This window comes from Cajanus cajan, chromosome 8 (assembly GCF_000230855.2).
Source record: "Cajanus cajan strain Asha chromosome 8, NIPB_CcT2T_4, whole genome shotgun sequence".
Taxonomy (NCBI): domain Eukaryota; kingdom Viridiplantae; phylum Streptophyta; class Magnoliopsida; order Fabales; family Fabaceae; genus Cajanus; species Cajanus cajan.
Window position 1 is genome coordinate 18,417,965 of NC_138524.1, and position 5,454 is coordinate 18,423,418.

Sequence of the window (5,454 nt, forward strand, 5' to 3'; positions counted from 1 at the left end):
ATATATATATAATTTAAATAAAACAATAACATTTATGATTAAAAATGTTACTAAAGAATATAATTCAAATTAATTGGTAACATTTATTGTTAAAAATGTTACAAAAATATATAATTAAGAGAAATTAGTAACATTTTATTACATGTTGGCACATAAATGTTACTAAATGTGATATATGTAATAGTGACATTCCAACACAAAAGTATCGATATTAGATTTATTTACAACTATTATTTCAATCCTTTAGTTTGGGATCCTTACGAATCACGATTGTTTGGAAAGATTTTTGGAGACCGATATGCAATCAAGAAACAGTGTTACATCTTGTATCTTCTTTCTTTTTTATATATATTTTTTATTTAAATTAAAATAATATAATTATATAATGTATAGTTTATTTTACTAGCTTCGACTTATTTCATAGCAGGATTTTAAAATAAACTAAGATTGTTTTATAAAATAAAATGTTAGGGTTGATGAATGTTTTAACGCTTAGGTCAAGTAATGGGTTTGGATCTTGGAAACCCAAAGCTGGTAGTTAACTTGTTAGGGTTTAAGGAACTAAGTAAGACACACTTAACAAATCTTAGTTTTGTCTTCTAACGCTCCGTAGAATAGATAAAACCAAAGAATTGTGAGGAGCAAAGCTTGAATTTGTGATGTCACACACTTCGCATTAGAATAGCCCCAATGCGTGGCGTATCTCGAAGAGTGCAACAAATTTTGGGACCCAAACCTAACAATGACTCGTTTCACTACACACACCTGTTGCACCTTTGCAAAACCACCGACACCATTAAGAAAACGCATGCCCACATTGTCGTCGAGGGCTACGATCAAAACCCATTCATCGCCACTAAGCTCATTGATAGCTACGCTCACCTCGGTCCCCGCAACCTCGACAACGCACGCAAGGTGTTCGACAATTTGTCCCAACCTGATGTTTTCTGCTGCAACGTGGTCATCAAGGGTTACGCTAACGCGGGTCCCTTCGCGGAAGCCTTGAAGGTTTATGATGCGATGCGGTGGCGTGGCACCGCCGCGAACCGCTACACTTACCCATTTGTGCTCAAGGCTTGTGGGGCCGAGGGAGCTTCTAGAAAGGGTCAAGTGATTCATGGGCATGCTGTGAAATGTGGATTGGACTTGGACTTGTTTGTGGGTAATGCCCTTGTTGCGTTCTATGCTAAGTGTCAAGATGTTGAAGTGTCTAGAAAACTGTTCGATGAAATTCCTCAAAGAGATGTTGTTAGTTGGAACTCCATGATTTCGGGGTATATTGTGAATGGTTATGTGGATGATGCTATTCGGGTTTTCTATGATATGTTAAGAGATGAGGGTGTTGTGGGTCCAGATCATGCCACGTTTGTGATGGTTCTTCCCGCGTTTGCTCAGGTAGCGGATGTTCATGCAGGGTATTGGATTCATTGTTATATTGTGAAGACAGGGATGAGACTTGATTCTGCTGTGGGCAGTGGGCTTATATCGTTGTACTCAAATTGTGGTTATGTAAGCATGGCAAGAGCCATCTTTGACAAGGTCTCTGATAGAAATGTTGTAGTGTGGAATGCGATAATTAGGTGTTATGGGACACATGGTCTTGCACAGGAGGCAATGGCTTTGTTCCAGCAATTGGTTGAGTCTGGGTTGCGCCCTGATGGCATTGTGTTTTTGTGTTTATTATCTGCATGCAGTCATGCAGGGTTGCTTGAGCAGGGTTGGCACATTTTTCACACCATGGAAACTCATGGAGTGGCAAAGAGTGAGGCGCATTATGCTTGCATTGTGGATCTGTTGGGGAGAGCCGGGGATTTGGAGAAAGCAGTGGAGTTTATTCAGTCTATGCCTATCCAACCAGGGAAAAATGTTTATGGTGCATTGTTGGGTGCTTGTAGAATACACAAAAAGATTGAGCTTGCTGAATTGGCTGCGGAGAAGTTGTTTGTCTTGGACCCTGATAATGCTGGGCGCTATGTGATTCTAGCACAGATGTACGAAGATGCAGGGCGATGGCAGGATGCTGCCAGAGTTAGGAAAGTGGTAAAGGAGAAAGAAATCAAGAAGCCAATTGGGTATAGCTCTGTAGAGCTGGAATCAGGTCATCATAAATTTGGAGTAAATGATGAGACTCATCTATATACAACGCAGATCTTCCAGATATTGCTTAGCTTAGATAGGGTTATGGGGAAAGAAACCCAAACACAATATGGTGCCTTTTTGTAGAAAATGGTTGATAAAACAGGTATATCCGACCATGGGAAAGGGATATCGGATTCACCATCACCACCATGCTAGTAAGTTACCAATACAATCTGGACTTTGCAAAAAAAAAAAAAACACACTTCGCATTAGAGATCATCCTTTGTGGTAAAAGGAAAATTGAGATTTATCTAACATGTAGGCACATGTAAGAAATGTGAGTAGTAAGGCGATCTCTATGCCTATGTAGGTCCTGATTGTATGTAATCAAAAAGGTTATGAACACTCTAAAAAAATGCTAGTACATGATTTACATATTAATTATGTGATTTCATTATTACTTGGTTAATTGAGTTAAGTGTATGTTTCTACCCTTTTTGATTAATTAGGGTTCATCTGTACTAATTTTGATATTTGATTTAAATAGTCGTTCTATGTATAAATTGTGTATAAATTATGTGTTTTCATAATTATATATTTTAAAATTATTGTTTGATAGAGTAATTAGTTAAGGCTTAATTTGTGAATAACAATTGGATAAGTGTAGCCATAAAAGACTTGGAAAAGAGGCAGATTCACAATTTCTGCGTATGGAACAAAATTGGCATCTCATCAGAAGTGGGGCCTTATGATTCCTTGTCTCAATGTTGTTGGACGCTAGAAAGACTACATTGGGCGTGACTCTTCCTGTGAGCCACTAGAGGTTTTGGAGTTGAGCATGGTTGTCCTCGCTAGGCACCATTTGACATTATTTATGAAGTTGAGAAATCGAATATGGCCTTAGTAATGCTAGGTGCTAGAGTTTCCAAAGAGCTTGGCTTGAGCATGATCATACTAAAGTGTAACACGAGCATATGTCGAGTTTGAGTGAGTTGAGTGTTGTTTTACCAATAAAGGTATTATGACCTGAGGAATAGTTGAGAATGTATAATAAGAGTTTATAAATAGATTAGAGAATGTTTAGTGTTGTAAAGCGTAAATAATAAATAATAATTTGGATTTTTGAGAACCTAAGAGTTATGTGGAGTAATGATGTATTATGAGCTATGCGTGTGTATTTGAGTTATACATGTGACATGAGTTTAAGTCTAAGCTTTGCTTAGCCACTTATAAGGTCTGGCCCTTGTCAAGCCATGCACGTGCCAAGTTCAGGCATTGCCTAGTCATGTTCCATTTGAGTGTTATGTTGTGTGAAGAGTCCAGTCATATCATGCATCTTTTGTTTGGAGGTATTGGTTTGCAAATCTAGTTACGAAGGTCTCCATGATCTTCTATCTTGTTCTTGGAGACTTTAATAATAGGAAACTTCTTATCAACATATGCGATAAAGTGGTAACCACAGTCAGCTATGAAACCATAATTGCCTCTTGTTGGATCTTCCTCCTAGTGAAAGTAAATGTGTTAATTATCTATTGTGTGGTAATCTATGTTATTTCATGTACTTCTAAACTACCTTGCATGTGCATTATGTTGAAAACTATTGGTACCACATACATATACAATTAATTAAGAGCATAAGAGATCACATGTAAAAGGTATTGAGTTATGTATTTGAGTGTGCTTGTGATTTTTTTTTTTTTTGTGTTTTAGTAAGCCACGATTAGTTCCTTCTTATATGTGATTTAAACATATGCAATTGTTGATGCTCTATAGACCTTGCATAGGCTGTGGGGAATTAGAATGCTAGTGGGGCAATTGAGAATTAATGGCTAGACAAATTCTAAAGAACAATTCACCTATATTTAGGGTTGTCCTAAGGGTGAGGCCAACAAAGCCCTCATTTTAGGTCCCTTTAAAAAAATTTATTTTATATTAATATTTATATATATTTTTTTAAGGTCCCATAACTTAAGAGTCATTTTTTGCATTCTTAAAATTCACATTAAAAGGCTTATCTCTAAAAGATATACAAATATAATTATTTTTTCAAGACCCATCTCTAAAATACTTTTATTTTTTTATCGAAAGATATCATTATGAATTTTTAAAATGCTTAACTTTACAATTTGCTTTAGTCCTAATAATATGTTGACCTTGCCCACATTTAAGGGAGGATACAAACCTAGTGGAGCTCAAAGCTAGATCAAGGAAGTCAAAAAGATCTTTCACATTATGGAATGCTCTAATGCATAGAAGGTGGCAATTGTCACCTTCATATGCTATTTGAAGAAGATGAGTACTTTTGGAAGAACACCTTTGTAGAGGATGATAATTTAACAACCTGACAGATCCATACATTTTATAGCTCAACGACTAAGTAGAAAAAAACATGAATCTAATTACCTATGATTACCATGAAAACAATTATTACATATACATGCAACAATATATATATATATATATATAAGAAATAATGAATTGAAAACATAATGGCTCCTCAGTGGGACTACAAGGAGATCCTATACACACACACATACGTGCGTGCACACACACACACACATAGAGAGGAATCCACTTGGAGTAAGTCTACTTAGACTTATTCCACTCAATAACTCAAGTTCTACATCAAATTTTAACAATCTGATCATTGAATTAAATTTTTTTAATAAATTATTCAGGTTTGCAAAGTTTTAAAAATTTTGAAAACTATTTGATACTATGTTTAATTAATTCAAATCAATGTGTAAAATGTTTTTATGATTATTTGTTAGTTTAAAATAATGAAACAGATCTAAATACTCGATGAAAAATGTGGTCCTCAAAGTTTTCTTTACATGACACTACCAACACATGATTCTAAGCTCTCCAAGCTTTGAATCTCCACATGGCTACTTAATCTAACTTCGGGGGAAAGATATAAACACTCAATAAAGTCAACAAAAGGAAAATAAATCTTTATGGGTCTAAAGCTCCTCTCTTTAACTTCCCTTTAAGTTTCTTAAGAAAATGAACTTATGAAGTTCAAATATTAAGAAAATCTTATATACCTTCCCTTAAACATATAGTTAATTTTGACCTCAACTCAAAACAACTCCTAAATAACTAACTCATAAGAATTTCTTAATCCTTAGGGTTTTGAAGCCATAAAACAATAATTCACACAAATCATTTACTTAATAAAATTAAATGAATAATCACAAAAATTCACAGTGTTACAAATAATGGCAGGTATATGCTAATAACTTGGGATAAATTCAAAGGGGTATTGTTGGACAAGTATTTCCCAAAAGATATTAAGAATCAAAAGAAGTTGGTTCGTTGCTTTCTCACTACAACGTAGATGGTGAGCACTCAAAATGTGTGAAGTTTTGACTT

The 5,454-nt window shown here is 35.2% G+C and overlaps 1 pseudogene; it reads left to right on the forward strand.

Annotated features, from left to right (window-relative positions):
- Nucleotides 1-465: 465 nt before the first annotated feature.
- Nucleotides 466-2,536, forward strand: LOC109794025 (pentatricopeptide repeat-containing protein CRR2, chloroplastic pseudogene; annotated as a pseudogene).
- Nucleotides 2,537-5,454: the final 2,918 nt, after the last annotated feature.